The sequence below is a fragment of the Bos indicus x Bos taurus genome, chromosome 2 (genome assembly GCF_003369695.1).
Source record: "Bos indicus x Bos taurus breed Angus x Brahman F1 hybrid chromosome 2, Bos_hybrid_MaternalHap_v2.0, whole genome shotgun sequence".
In the NCBI taxonomy this organism is placed as follows: Eukaryota; Metazoa; Chordata; class Mammalia; order Artiodactyla; family Bovidae; genus Bos; species Bos indicus x Bos taurus.
Genome location: NC_040077.1, coordinates 14605144 through 14620953, shown reverse-complemented (window position 1 = coordinate 14620953; position 15810 = coordinate 14605144). Strand labels below are relative to the sequence as shown.

Here is a 15810-nt window from a genome sequence, read left to right as displayed (position 1 = left end):
AGGCAAATAAGACTTCTAGAAATAAAGAACAAGAGAGGCATTGTTATGTACCAAGTATATGATAATTAATATCTACTTGAGTAGCTGAATCCAGTCTTTCCAAGAAGGCTGGTTTATTTGGTCTCTCAAAATAATTTTGAATTTTCTCCCAGCAGAGACATGGCTTTGTATTTGATTGAGGAAGCTGCACAATGCATTTAGCTAAGACCTAGGGTTAAACCTGCCTTTTAAGCTGGAGAGGATCAGATGGAGTCTTTATGGCCTACTCTGGCTGGCCTGTTTTTACAGCAAATACTCAAAAGCATGCATTACCTCTCAAATATTAGGATCTGAAGCTGCTGGTTAGAAATACTTCTAAATGGATGCCAAAAACTGAAGTAAGGTCCATACATTTTAAGAATATAAGAAGAAAAGCTAGTAATTTTTCAAATAATTGTATTGCATGTGATAAAATGTCTTGTGAGAAAAGATTCTTGCAGAATTTCTGCTTCTCTCTGCATTTGGTTAAATGAAGTGAATCTATTTAACAATAATGCATTTTTCAGAAAGAATAAGACATTTTTAACTTTTCAAAACAATTTTCATTTTTCTCTGTTAGTGAAAGGGCATATAAAAGCTCTAAATATTAGACATATTAGATGATGAATGAGGATTTATCTATAAAAAAAAGGAAGAGTCATTTTATATATCTCAAAGCCTTTGTTTACATAACTTTAGATTTTTATTTCAGGATTATATAGGATTTGGGGAATCTGAAAAGGAGCTTGAAAGTTAGTCAGTTCAGAAACGCAAACAAGCACAACAATGTTAACAATATAGCTAACCTTTGAGCACATACCATTTGCTGGGCCCTGTTTTAAGCTTTACATATGCAATCTTAATCAATCCTCAAAATAACCCTATGATGTAAATATTATTAACTTCATTTGACAGATAAGGGAACTGAGACACAAAATGTTTAACAAATCTACCTGAGGTCATGGAGCAAACAAGCACAAGAGTCAGTACAAAGGTTGAAGAAACACTTATAAAATTATCCCGGCCAGTTCTATCCATGGAAAGTGTATACAGCTGTTGAGAATGTGATTTGAAGGTGCCAGAAGGTCTACCTAAACACATCACTTTCAACAGTGTGTGACACTGCCTCAAATTCCCACCCGCAGAGAAAGTGCTTTGTGTGAAGACAATCCCTCCAAAAGGTTATAGTTTTTAAAAATATTACCTAAGAAGAATTGCCCATTAATGATAGCACAACAAGAATGACACATATTTTAGGGAGTTCTGGATGATAAAAGGAAAAAAAAGAAAGCAAAAGAGCTGTTGACAGTAAACACCATAACATATACTCTTGATCAACCTTGGCAAAATGGGAGGGGGGTTGTGTGAAGACAAAATTTATCCAATTTGACATTGGTTGAATATGGAGATTATCTATCTTAAAATGTCTTCTCTCTTTGGAGATACAAACATACTTGATAGTTAAAGCTTTACCATTTGCGATGGTAAAATTTGATTAGCAACAAAAATTATCTATACATAACGTATTTTCCTCACCACTTGCCTTTTGGAATAGAAATTCTTAAGTAAGGGTCCCACATATGGACCCCAATTAATACATTAAATTTCAAATACGTACAGGAGAATGCAAAGCACCCAAAGAGTTCATCAAATTCTCACAAGTACAGTTGGTTCTCCATATCTGTAGGTTCTACATTCATAGATCAACCACGGATCAAAAATATTTGAAGAAAAAAATTTTAGAAAGTTCCAAAAAGGCAAAACTTGACTTTGTTACCTGCCTGGAAACTGTTTCCATAATATTTATAGTGTATTAGATATTAGAAGTAATCTAGAGAAGATTTAAAGTACAGGGGAAGATGTGCACAGGTTATGTGTAAATACTATTCCATTTTGCATAGAGTATTTAAGCATCCATGGAGTTTGTTACTCTTGGTGGGGGTTAGGGAGCTGGAACCAATCTTCCCAAGGATAATTATGTATTCATATATGATTCATATCCCCCCAGATAGTTAAATCAACACAAGTCAACCTAGCCCAGCTACACTTCCTACATATCACCTGAAATTACTGCCTGCTGGAGGTGGTCTTTAACAATGAAACGAATAGAAGATACAACTGTTTTGAATTATGTGAGCACTCAGGGCTACATTCAAGCTGATGATTTAGAAAGCAAAATATAGTGTGCAAATAGTATGCAGGATAACATTACACATCCCTGATTTGTTAGAATTATCTTTCACCTTTTCACTGTGTTTTTGCAACAACGAATCCAACTCTTCAGGACTGAGGTTTTAAGTAAATAATATGCAACAGGGAAGTGAAACAGGTAGGTCAATAAAAATTCTTAGGAAAGGGTTAGGCGAGTCGAATGGGCAGTCAATTAATTTAAAATGCTTTTCAAAATGAACAAACTGCCCTGACTTTCTTGGTGAGCTATTACCAAGGTTCTTTTGAGTTCTTAGAGCATTTTCTTTACTCTGTTTAACAACAAACGTGGGCCAATTGCTCTGAGTTAATTGAAAAGGATTGTTTCCTAGTTGCCAAGAAACGGCGCTTTCTTACATTGTGCAGGCCATTATGTGCACAGATCAAGCTTCCTGATTTTTCTTTCAGGGTTTAAGAATATTGGCTGCTGTGATTTAGTCGTCCCTTGAGGAGAGGAGGCAAGTCAAGAAGGATTTCAGGGTGTTGTTCCATTTCAATTTACCAGGTAAGATTTGGATTTATTTGAAAGTGCTATCCTCTCCCATACTTAACTTTTCCTAAATCACTTAAATGCTTTTATGAGTGAATGAGTGAATATGAAATGATGATTTTACTTGGGATCGTTTTCAAGTAAAAGCATGCTAAAATGATTTTTCTTCCAGATAAAGGTTCTGAGGAAAAAGATTTTTTTAAGAGGTAGCCCTAATAATGGAGGTCTGTGAGACAGGCTCTAGAGTTCATTTCTCATTGATTTCCAAATAGTGGATACATGTAAATGGAGAAGTGAGTGTATTTAGGGTCGAAATTTCTAAAATAATTGTTATGAAAGCAAATATCATTATTTCTATTTGGAGAAAAGATTTCAAATCTGACTGTTTCCAGCTGAGACATGGACTTCATATTTGTGAACTTCAAAAGGAAGACTTGTTGATCTTATGTATCAAGTACATAACAAGTAACTTGGTTACTTGTCTCTCTTTTAAAACAAAATCTCTATCTTATCTGTTTTCTGTTGGCTATTTTCCTTATGAGTATGTCTTAAAGATGAAGACAAAATAGGGGTCCTTGTACTCATTGTGAGTACATGGACCAAATGTGATACAAACAAAAAATTCACTCTTATTTCTCAGGAAGGAAAATAGCATTTCTTGATTTAAAGTTAGCTGCTCCCAGGCAATGTAACGCTTACCTTGGGTAATAATTTGGGGTAAGTGCTTGACAAGGACTCTGTATTGAGTTTGTTAGGCCAAATTACCTTCTCACTCTTAAAGAGTTCACACTTTCACAAGCCTGCAGGTTGAACTCTGCAACCCTGTGAGCTTAAACTTACAGCATCACACAGTTTACATAGACTATATGTTGAAAACAAGTTTTGTCAAATTTGCAGAGGATCCTAGCTGAGTGCTGTTATTGATTCTCTCTTTCAAAGTCATGCTTTGCCTCCTCTTCTCCATGGCTCTGGGTTTCCTAGGGATATATTTCTTTTACAAGGAAGATCATCATCATGGATACAAGTCAGGTCAAATGTTTGTTGTCTTATTAAGTAAGTTTCCATTTGTTCAGAGTTTGAAGACACCTGAGGGTAAAGATGACCTGTGCAATAAGGACCCTCACTGATGCTGGAGAGAAAGCAATGCAGCATGCCTTTACCTGATAATATGATTTGGGTTTTCCAGCAGTGAACCAATACTCTGGTTAGGAAACTATTATGTGAAATAATATGAATCATTATCATGAAGTGATGATTGAATATGACATGCAAACCATCCATTTATTTTTAGCTTGTCAAATTGGAATCTCCTTTCTAGAATTCCTATACTTTTTAAAGTAAAACAATAAATCACAGTATTATCAGTTATCACCAATTCATTACACTGTATTTTTTAATTTATGTAGTTGTAAAATTAAGCAGCCCATTTAGATAACTGCGTGGCTATAGTTATGTACACTTGGTGTGACTTGGTACCATTTTTGAAACAGTGTACTTCTTCCCAGGTAAGATGTAAATTTAAATTTTTCATTCGAGCTTACATTCCTTTTTATCTTGTTAAAAAGTTCTCTTTGGCCTGAAAATATACTTTTGATATTATTAGTACTGTGGTGCTTAAAGTACCATAGTACTCTAAGCTATGTACTTCCCCAGTGGCTCAGCGGTGAAGAACCTGCCTGCAATGCAGGAGACAAGGTTTGATCCCTGGGTCAAGAAGATCCCCTGGAGGAAGGCAGAGCAGCCCACTCCACTATTCTAGCCTGAAAAATCCCACGGACAGAGGAGCTTTGTGGTCTAAAGTACATGGGATCACAAAGAGTTGAACACAACTGAAGCAGCTAAGACATGGTGCTTAAAATATCTATGCTAGTAAAGTTTTTGCCTAGTCATTTTGTATTTATTGGAGCAAGGTGACAGGTGAACATGTGGAATGGGTGGAGTAGAGCAAAACTCAGACTGATACAATATCTGATAGGCAGATTTTTTTTCTCATCTAGCATACCATTTCTTCTCTGTCAGTATAACCAAATGATTGTGACACTAGTAAACTATTAAATATACTTAATAGTGTAACAATAAATCCTGTTTTTATTTGAGTGTTATTTTTTAAACTAAACAAATACTAACTGATACTGATTTGCTTCTTTGTGGATTAAGAATTTTACAAAAAGTATGATGTCCACCTAAGATGGGATGGGAATAAATCTATAAAATTTTTGTTCAACCTTAATTAAAGACAGACTGAATGGCACTGACAGTTTGTAGATCACAGTGGTTGAAATACCATAAGATGATAGACTTTGAAGGCCACTTATTGATTATTGAGTCTAATGACTTTGAACATTCATTTTGAGGAGTCCTGCTGCTGCTGCTGCTTAGTCGTTTCAGTCGTGTCTGACTCTGTGCGACCCCATAGACAGCAGCCCACCAGGCTCCTAGAGATTGCCAAAAAGCATTATAACAAGGAGCCTTCTGAAGGTAGGGGGAATACTCATCTGGTGGTGTAGGGAAAACAAACTGAACTCTCAATCTGCCAATGCTTTTCAAGTCTGTCTGCAAGAACACAGATAGCCTAAGAATATTTCACAAACCCTTTGTGGAAATCAAAATTCACTGTATTTTTAGTATCACACTGATCTACAATTCAAGAAACCCAGTCAAGTAGGAGAGTAATTTGACATATACAGTGCAATCAAGGTTTTTGACAGTCAATTCTTCTATTACAGGCACTCAGTATGTCTTTGATCATTCTAGAATCATTTCAGGGATCCTTACTAAGTAGCTTAGCAACTTTTTAACACCACCTATTTTAAATTATTTTTATAAAAATCTGGATTGTTTACTTTATGGTATAACTTTTAAAACAATTTCAAATGTTTCTAAAAACATTATTGTGCCTTTGATAATTTCCCCTACTCTTGTGATATGAAATTTACCAAATTTTAGAAATCACAATAATGTATAAAGGAATAAAGTACTTTCTTTCTCTCTTACCTAAAAATGGTCTGTAATATTAGAAGATTATTTGTCTGAATGGAGAAGATTATGCAAAATATTTTCATAATGTTAATGGTCCTATTGTTTATCTATACACAATGAGCACCAAAGTTTATCTTGCTGTGATAAGCCATAGGAGATATTCCTTTCTTTTATTCTTAATATAGTTTTTTAAACTGGCATTTTAAATTTCTCAGCTGCAGTGATGTGATTTTTGAATCACTCTTATAAACTCCTTTTTCCACGTTTGCTTATAAGTATTTCTAAAACCTGAGAATATTGTCTCTCTTCTTTCCTTCAGAGCAGTTGTTCTCAATTTGGCAATATCTGAAGATATTTTTTGGTTTCCCAAGAAAGGAGGTGTGGTATTACCTACATTTAGTGGATAGAGATCAGGGAAGCTGCTAAACATCTCATTACATACAGGACAATCCCTACTGCAAAGAAGTATCAGATTCCAAATGTCAATAATGCTGAGACTGAGAAACATGGCTTTTCAGGCTTCACAAATCTTATCCTGGCTAAATATATAATTATGGGTTAGAGTTGTTTTCTAAAATCTGAAATCTCATGTGCCTTCATTCCTTTTATTTATAATATTGGCCTCTAGGATCACACCTAATTTTTAATTGAACTTTTTGGAAACTGCTTATAATCTGCTAGTCTGCTTTTTGGAATCTGATTATTACAAAACAAATATGACAATGGTCACATTATCTTTAAACTCATGTCATATCATATTACTAAATAGTGCTGTGTCCAAGTGACTTGTACAATATTTCCCTCGTTGTGAATGAGGGAATAAAGAATAAAGAAGACTCATTAAAGCAAGACAATAATATAATATCATCTGCTTAATTGTTGTGCTCCTAATTTCATGTCTGAAGTTACTTTTCAATAGCCATTCATTCATTCTGTAGATATTTACTGAGCACCTATCATGTTCCAGAAACACTTTTTGTTGAAAATTCAGTGGTAAATAAGATAAAAATCATATTTTTGCTGTGATTACATTCTAGTGGAAATCAGAAGATCGAAAATCTCCCTTTCTTCAACCACGTTGCAAAAGTCTGTTCATACATTTTTTTCATGTAAACCCTCTGTTTCTTTGGAATTGCCAAGAACCTTTTTACTAATTTTTGAATTTCATTTTCTGGCCGATGTCGCTATTTTCAACTTGCTTGATGTGCATCCTAGAGAAGACTGACTTTTGAAGTAAATTTTGAATGAAGGAAAATATAGTTTGATGAGTTGAAATAATGTTAGCAGGAGAAGTCAATATGGCATTTAGGAAAAAAAGACATAAAAGTAAGGATGGAAAGTTGTGAGTGGAAGGAAGCCAACTGTGCCTGAAATTTATTTTATTCGCTATGCCAAAAAAAAAAGGGAAAAGGAAATAAAAGAAAGGGAAAAGAAAAGAAGAAAAAAGTTCCAGGGTAACTGTATCCCAGAGTAATTCATTTCCTTGTGAGGATATTTTTATCCCTGAGGAATTCTTCAGAATTTCTTACCAATGTCATAGTTTATTCCTTAGTAGCCACTGATGAAATTATTGGTTTCTTCTTTAGAGAGGGAATGAGAAGTATAAATGAAAAAAGGTATTAATAATTTTAATGATCTAATCTAGATATTTCTTTTGATTTTATTTTGTAGCTTCTTTCCTTTTCAAATGCTTTTTTTCTCAGTGTATGCATAGTTGTTTTCTTAGTACATATAGGAGTTAAAAGTTCTGCTAATATATTAATAAGTGAAAAAAGAGATTTGATACTCTAAAATTCTCACTTTTTAAACCTATCAATCAGTTTCAAGTAATCATTTAGCTTGTGAAGTTTCTGTTTACCAAAAGCTATGATTCTCATTTTCTTCCACTCGTCCGTTTAAAAATAAACTGAGATCATACCCAAGTCAGAGATTATTAGTGTAAAAATTCCAAAGAAACAATATAAATGCGGCTACAAAAATGTTTAACAATTATATGAGTATGTTTTCTAGAGTTTACTGAAAATGAGAGCAATTCGAATACTATGCCTTTACAATTGGTTTTCTAGCAATGAATTTGAAAAGAATATATTTTTAAAATTTTTACGTTAAAAGTCGTAGTGGTACTGACATTGATTAAGGCACTGAATTGGGCAAGAATCTAGACTGTCTCAATATAAACTCAGTAAAAACACTTATCTTATAGTGTCATTCAGAGAAGGCAATGGCACCCCACTCCAGTACTCTTGCCTGGAAAATCCCATGGGCGGAGGAGCCTGGTAGGCTGCAATCCATGGGGTCTCGAAGAGTCAGACACGACTGAGCGGCTTCATTTTCACTTTTCACTTTCATGCATTGGAGAAGGAAATGGCAACTCACTCCAGTGTTCTTGCCTGGAGAATCCCAGGGACGGGGAAGCCTGGTGGGCTGCCGTCTATGGGGTCACACAGAGTCGGATACGACTGACGCGACTTAGCAGCAGCAGCAGCAGTAGCATAGTGTCATTATGGAAAGTAAATGAGATATTACAGTTTAGTACTTATCAAAGAGAAATTAAGTGATAATATGATGTTCGCCTTTTTTTATAACTCCTAGACTATCATATTTCATAGAAAAGATTGTAAAGGGAACTTAATGATCATCTAGTTTGTTACACATCTGATTCTTAAATTGCTTATGTTTCCCTGGTCACTAGCCTATGTTTTATTACTCTAATAAAATAAGAGTTACCTTCTGAGACAACAGACATTTATAAATATTAATATTGAAACATTGTCACTTTTATAGGTCAAGCAGCCCAATCAAAATTGGCAAAAATCATATGTTCCAACCTAATACATATAATATAAAAAGCAAATCTTTTTTCCCAAAATACAGTTTTCTATGATAAAGTCTGACTTAAAAACGCTAGAATGTAAATATAGTTTTATAAACTGCCTTTTAAAAAAATTATTAAAAGACACTACTAAAAATATAATTCAGTCCTTAAGAACTTTGAGCCAGGACTGCCAGACTAGTCTGTGGGCCAAATTCAGCCTGTCCTGTGGTTTTGTGCAGCCCATGCGCTAAGAATTGTTTTTACATTTTTAAACAGTTGAAAAAAAATTCAAAGAAAGATAATACTTTGTGACATATGAAAATTAAATGAAATTCAAATTTCAGGGTCCATAAATAAAGTTTTCTTGGAACAACCCATGCTCACTCATTTACATATTGTCTTAGGCTGCTATTGTTCTGCAAAGACACAGTCGAATATTTGCAATATAGGTGTTTTGGCTTAAAAAGCATCCAATATTTATTATCTGGCCCTTTACAGAAAAAAGTTAGATTATCCCTGTCTTAGAGTCCAGCTGCCTACATTCAAATTCCATTTTCACTCCTTGGCTCTGTGATTTAGATAAGTTATTTAATCTTTGTGAGCCTTGGTTTCCACATTTTAAAATAGCCATCCTTACAGCACTTACGTCATAGGATAATTACTAGTACTTAGTACATCATAAGTATTCTCAAAATGTTAGTACATTATTAATATTCTTCCAGGTGAAAAACTATAAATGATTGAGGGGAAAAAAAAAAAACAAAACAAACAATCTATAGAAACTTGAAAAGCACAGATAGATGACAATTGTTGCATCACTGTATCAGATATATCTAATGTAGCCACAGAAATGATTTTAATATTACATCTCACTCATACCACATGGACCATTTCAAGTTAAAAATATTTTAAGTTTCTAAATTTGCAAATGCTAAGCTGCAAAGTAGGGGCTGTTTTCTCCCTGGGACAATGAACATCTGCTGAAACAATTTGTCCAACAGAACATTTGCCTCTGCTGGCCTTTTTTTTTTTTTAAGAAATGGAAAAAGGATCATTGTTTAACTTAAATCCTTCTCAGCTTCTAGACCAAGAAACAATTTCTCTCAGGACTAGATGTTTCTAGGATTTGGAAAAGTAAAGGGGCCTCAGTTTCCCCATCCCCTCATTTTCAAGTAAGGGTAAGCAGAATTTTACTTAGAGTACCATATTCATGCTTCCTTCTTGTTTAAAAGACCACAGGCTTTTCTAGATGATTTAAGATTTCTGTAGTGGATTGAGCTCCACAGTACTTTCTAAGTCTGAGAGAGACTCAGGGGTGGGGTAGTGGTTATCACACAGCAGAAAAGAGGTCAAGGTTTAAATGAAAAAGATTTTTAAGAAGTAGCTCAGATCTATTACTTTCCATATGCACAGTTAGAGAGGTCTGAAAGAAAGATGATCCAAAATCTTGAAAATAAATAAAATGCTCCCAAAGCTAAAATCCAATAGCATCCTAGAGATAATGGATGGTTAGGTAGAACTGCTGATAAACTTCAGGTCTAAGGTGTAACAGTCAGTTTACCTCTCCAGCTTCTCTGCATTTGCTCAGCTTTATAACGCATACTTAAGAAGGCAGTGAACAATAACTATTAGAGTTCTCTAGGTAAACCAGGTTGAATTATAGATGCTTCTTTTGTTACTCACTTTTAAGTAGAGCTTCTGGTCCTTGGAGATTACACCAAGAGTAATGAGTCATCTGAAATGAGGAAGGGAAAGTGTCAAATTTCACATTGATTCATAAGAGTAAGCATGAAAAGTTGTTCACAGTATTTCAATGGGGGCAGGGAGACACAGAGGGAGTCCAGAGAATCAAATACTTGAGCACTGAAGAGTTTCTATTTGCTATAAAAGATTGAGGAGCCTCGCTGTTTTCAAATCGAGGACTCTATCATATATAAATTATTCTTGAATTTTTAAAAAATTTATTGTGATATAGTTGATTTACAATGTTCTGTTAATTTTTGCTGTACAGCAAAGTAATTCAGTTTTATATGTGTGTGTGTGTGTGTGTGTGCGTACGTGTATGTGCATGCGTGCTCAGTCACTTCAGTCATGTCCAATTCTGTCACCCTATGGACCGTAGCCCACCAAGCTGCTCTGTCCATGGGATTCTCCAGGCACGGATACTAGCGTGGGTTGCCAGGCCCTCCTCCAGGGGATCTTCCTGATCCAGGGATTGAATCTGTGTCTCCTGACTCGGTAGGCAGGTTCTTTACCACTAGTGCCACCTGGAAAGCCTATATACATGTATGTACATGTATGTTCTCCATCATATTCTTTTCCATTATGGTTTATTGTAGGATATCGAATATAGTTTCCTACTCCTGATTTTTTATTGTTTCCTAATTATTATATTTGTTTATAAAATGGTCAAGTATGTAATGAAAAAGAAGATTTTTTAGCTACCACGTCAAAAATATTTTGTCACGTGCTATGTATTTTGCCAACCAGTTAAAATCTTTAGCAGTCTTTGGTACAAAGCCTTAAGATGACTGTGGGATGGGGGGAGATTTTCCTCTGTTAGAATCTTTTGGATGATAGTCAAACACTTCTGTAATTTCCTTCACCATTTTTAGCTCCTTTTGTCATCATTTATTTCAAGCATGCCTCTGGAATGTCAAGAAAATGCCAGATATTATTTTGAATGTTGGACTTTAATATCATATTAGGCTAAACTTGTTCCTCGAGACTTCAGAAATAAAGGTAGAGTGCTTCTTTCTTATCTTTTAGCAAAAGGGAAAACTTAAATTAAGACCCCATGGAGCTTTTGGTCAGTCTCCTACCCGTGAAAGTAGATTAGAAAGGAATTTTTAATCCTCTGGCAGTAACAGACATACTTTGTGGGAGGGGGAGGAGGAGGAATTGAGTAGAAGGAAAACCAGAAGCTAGGCCTGTCACTTAAGTTATCAAATGATCCAAATATTTGGTACGAAGCCGATGACTTCACTGGAGTTACTTTACTCTGAATATTGGCGTTTGAGTACTCCTCAGTTAAACCTTTTAGAATAATGATTCGGCAATACTTCGGAAATGGTTGTCAGTTGAGTAAGTCTACAATTAGAAATGCTATCATTTTTGGATGCTCTGACTCCCTGATACAAGTACGTGAGGTTTGCTGTGCAGGCACCAACAGGGAAAGAATGGTAGAGCATCTAGTCCATACTAAAATCATTCAAAATAGATGGTCCTTCAATCGAAGGTTTCCGAGGGATTTGTTATGTATGACTAGGCTCATAACAGTAAAAGAGGCTTGCTTGTCTTTCTGATCAAGACTTGCTTGCCTTTCTTGATTCTGATCAAGAATCACTGCAATATCAAACGAATGGTGAATTCTTTCCTAAGAGGCTTATGAGTAATTCAGGTCCCTACCAGCATTCCAAGAACAAGATTCTTTTTGGTTACCAAGATTGTAAGTGTGATTTTGACCCAAAGCATTAAAATCAAAGCACATATGCTGTGTCTCACTTGATCTGTGGACCACTTCCCTTCTCATTCCTCTGGATTTTTTTTCCCTATCTTTATTATATCAAGAAACAATAAGTATTTTTAGCAGGCTCACCTGAATTAACATTTTATAGGGCTAACATATTTGAACTAACAACCACACACACAAAAATAATTTACAGGGAAAACTCTTCCTGCCTGGTATTTTCTAGCTCCTATCCCATTATTTTTAGCTTTGTGACCTTGGGCAAGTCATTTAAATTCTCTGGATCTTAGTTTCCTCTTCTGTGTAAAATAAGAACATGAACCTAGATGACTGAAAGAGTCTCTTTTAGCTACAACAGTCTATAAGCCAATCTTTAAGCAAAACTGTGACCTTTATCATGAAGAAAGGACAGTGGGAGGGAAACGCGAGAGGAATTTTCTCTCATTTCTCCCACTCCCACAAATGCTGCAAATGGCTGATGATGGAGACTCAAAACTTTACTAGGTATGTTAATCATCTGGGTAAAGTGTGTACAAATCTTTTGAAGCTGAAGGGGTGAGAGAGTTTAAGCTACAATCTTTTATTATTCTCATTTTTGACTGACTTCAAGACTTGAAACCTGTTGTATTTTAGAATACGGAATAACATAGCAGGTGTTAATTTCTTGGGAAATAATGGCTAATTGAAAATAATAGTTAACATTAATATTGACATCTTCTTTCTAATTAGTAAAATAAAACTTTTCATTATCCTCCCATTTTTCTTTGTGATAAACGTGGTTACTCCTACAAATGCCCAATATTTCTTTCATTAGAAAGAAGGGATTTCCTTTGCTGAAATTTTCCCAAGAAGTCCAGAATACTTATACTCTAGGGAAAAAATATTGCTAAAAATTTACTTTTAATGATTTCATTCCATACATGCAAATAGACTCTTATAGAGTCTAACTCTTTATCTACAGCATTAAGGGTCTGAGAGGAGGAGAATATGTTATTAGTGAACCATCTATTACTCTTCTTGAGATTTCTTCAAATGGCAGAGAGAACTAAAACTATGAGAAAACTACTGGAGAGGTCTAATTATAATAATAAAGCATCCAATTTTGGTTAGACAACGTAATTAACAGGCTGGGGAAAGGAGCTAAAATAAAAGGACTAGTTATGTTTCATTTCCTGAATTGTTATTTCCAAAAACAGAGACATTTTGTTCACTTCTCATTTTGTGGAGCTATTACAAAAATGTTCTGCCACTATACATCTTAGAGATAGTGACTCTTACTTAAAAGTTGTATGTGGAAAGTCTACGGCCAAAGTAGACTTGTTTCATGTGAAAGATCCAGGAACATATCTTTCCTATAAGATGATGTTAGGAACCAGCCTTGGTGACAAGCTAAATCTTTCAAAGATAAAAAAGTAACTTCATCTTAACTATCTCTGGTTAGTATGTCAGGCTAATTAAGGTTAGGCTAGCTCGGTGATACACTGACCATAACTAACCACTGCACATGTCTGCATGGAAAGATAACACAGATAACAGTGACCAACTACAATGCTTATGTTTGTACTTTTCTTTCACTGCTGAAAAAGTAAATAAATTTAATTTAAAATTTTCCACAGAATCTAAAAAACTTGATTTACTAAAAGTTTTTAAATTGATCCATTATCATAGAACCAAAATAGTGTAGTTTTATACCTTTTATTGGTACAATATACAACTCAGAAGACCAAACACCTGCAACTTACAACTTTAAAAAACCTTCATTTTACAGTTTCTTTTCCTGGTGTATTCTATTAGATCCTCTTTAAAAAATTAAAAGTACTGTGCTACACATTGCGGTGATCTCAACAGGAGGAGAAAACAATTATTTTTCAACAGAGTTCCTGGTGCTAACAACAGAGACCGCCAGTAATTTGCTAGTATAATCATGTCTCCATGCAAATCATGAATGAAGGACATGATTTTTAAAAAATAACTCCTGAGGATAATTTGCAGGTATATAATTTAACTTCTAAATTGCTCTGTTTCAAGGATGCCTCTACAGAGAATAGTTGAAACAATAAGAAAATAAACTTTAAATGTTATATAAGACATTCAATGTATTTTCCTTCAAAATATATTTCACTGACTTAATAGATATTCCAGGTAGGAAAGCACTGGTTTTATACTGGAATTTAGACATTTTCATTAGTTCAGAAGTCTTCATTAAGAAAAACCTGTGTCTTGTTGAAGCACTGAGTCATAAGATTAAAAATGGTCCAATATTATTTTCTATTCCAGACAATATTATCTTTTGTGTTCCCAACGCTCAACTCATCCACCTAACTGGTACATCACACATGTGAAATAGGTTCTTTAGTACTCTGAACCATTAGCCGTGTGTCCAAGATAACTTATGTTCACAAATAGAGAAATACTCACATTTTTGCATAGAAACGAAAAATGAGGAAATTCAGCAGTTAGATTTATGAATAGATAATTTAAAAGATTCTCATTTAGCTATTTATACATGTATCAGCAGCATGGAGGTCCTGGTCACTCCCTTCACTCAGAGTAGCCTACAATAGTTGACTGGAAATGGCACTGCTTCTGCCCCTACCCTGGGTCTCACATATAGTGTGAAACATAATTTTCTTGGGGTTTTTCTGCTGCTACCCCGCCTGCTACCCTACTTCCCAATAGATGTGGTAAAGGTCAGGGGGTTCATCCTCCCCACTTTACTCTTTCAGTTCCTACTACTGCTGAATTATCTCTTTCACATCCTTCCTCTTCTATCCATTCTGCATCAGTTCAGTTCAGTTTAGTCACTCAGTCATGTCCAACAATTTGCAACCCCATGGACTGCAGCACACCAGGCCTCCCTGTCCAACACCAACTCCCGGAGTTTACTCAAACTCATGTCCATTGAGCTGGTGATGCTATCCAACCATCTCATCCTCTGTCATCCCCTTCTCCTCTCGTCTTCAACTGTTCCCAGCATCAGGGTCTTTTCCAATGAGTCAGCTCTTCGCATCAGGTGGCCAAAGTATTGGAGTTTCAGCTTCAACATCAGTCCTTCGAATGAACATGCAGGACTGATCTCCTTTAGGATGGATGGGTTGGATCTCCTTGCAGGTCCAAGGGACTCTCAAGAGTCTTCTCCAACACCACAGTTCAAAAGCATCAATTCTTTGGTGCTCAGCTTTCTTTATAGTCCAACTCTCACATCCATACATGACTACTGGAAAAACCATAGCCTTGACTAGATGAACCTTTGTTGGCAAAGTAATGTCTCTGCTTTTGAATATGCTGTCTAGGTTGGTCATAAATTCCTTCCAAGGAGTAAGCATCTTTTTATTTTATGGCTGCAATCACCATCTGCAGTGATTTTGGAGCCCAGAAAAAATAAAATCAGCCACTGTTTCCACCATTTCTCCATCTATTTAACATGAAGTGATGGGACCAGATGCCATGATTTTAGTTTTCTGAATGTTGAGCTTTAAGCCAACTTTTTCACTCTCCACTTTCACTTTCATCAAGAGGCTCTTTAGTTCTTCTTTGCTTTCTGCCATAAGGGTGGTGTAATCTGCATATCTGAGGTTATTGATATTTCTCCCAGCAATCTTGATTCCAGCTCGTGCTTCATTCAGCCCAGCGTTTCTCATAATGTACTCTGCATATAAGTTAAATAAGTGGGGTGACAATATACAGCCTTGATGTACTCCTTGTCCTATTTGGAACCAGTCTGTTGTTCCATGTCCAGTTCTAACTGTCGCTTCCTGACCATCCATTCTGCACAAATGCAAATATAAAACACAAGTGTATTCATGTATTTCCCTGAAACACAATCACACC

At 35.4% G+C, this 15810-nt stretch overlaps 1 protein-coding gene across 1 annotated transcript in view; it reads left to right on the top strand.

Annotated features, from left to right (window-relative positions):
- The first annotated feature begins 2604 nt into the window (after window positions 1-2604).
- Window positions 2605-15810, top strand: part of ITPRID2 (ITPR interacting domain containing 2) — a 96147-nt gene continuing 82941 nt past the window's right edge. The window contains exon 1 of the mRNA XM_027556128.1: window positions 2605-2731. The gene's annotated coding sequence lies outside the window, so the exon portion shown is untranslated. The remainder of the gene's footprint in view (window positions 2732-15810) is intronic.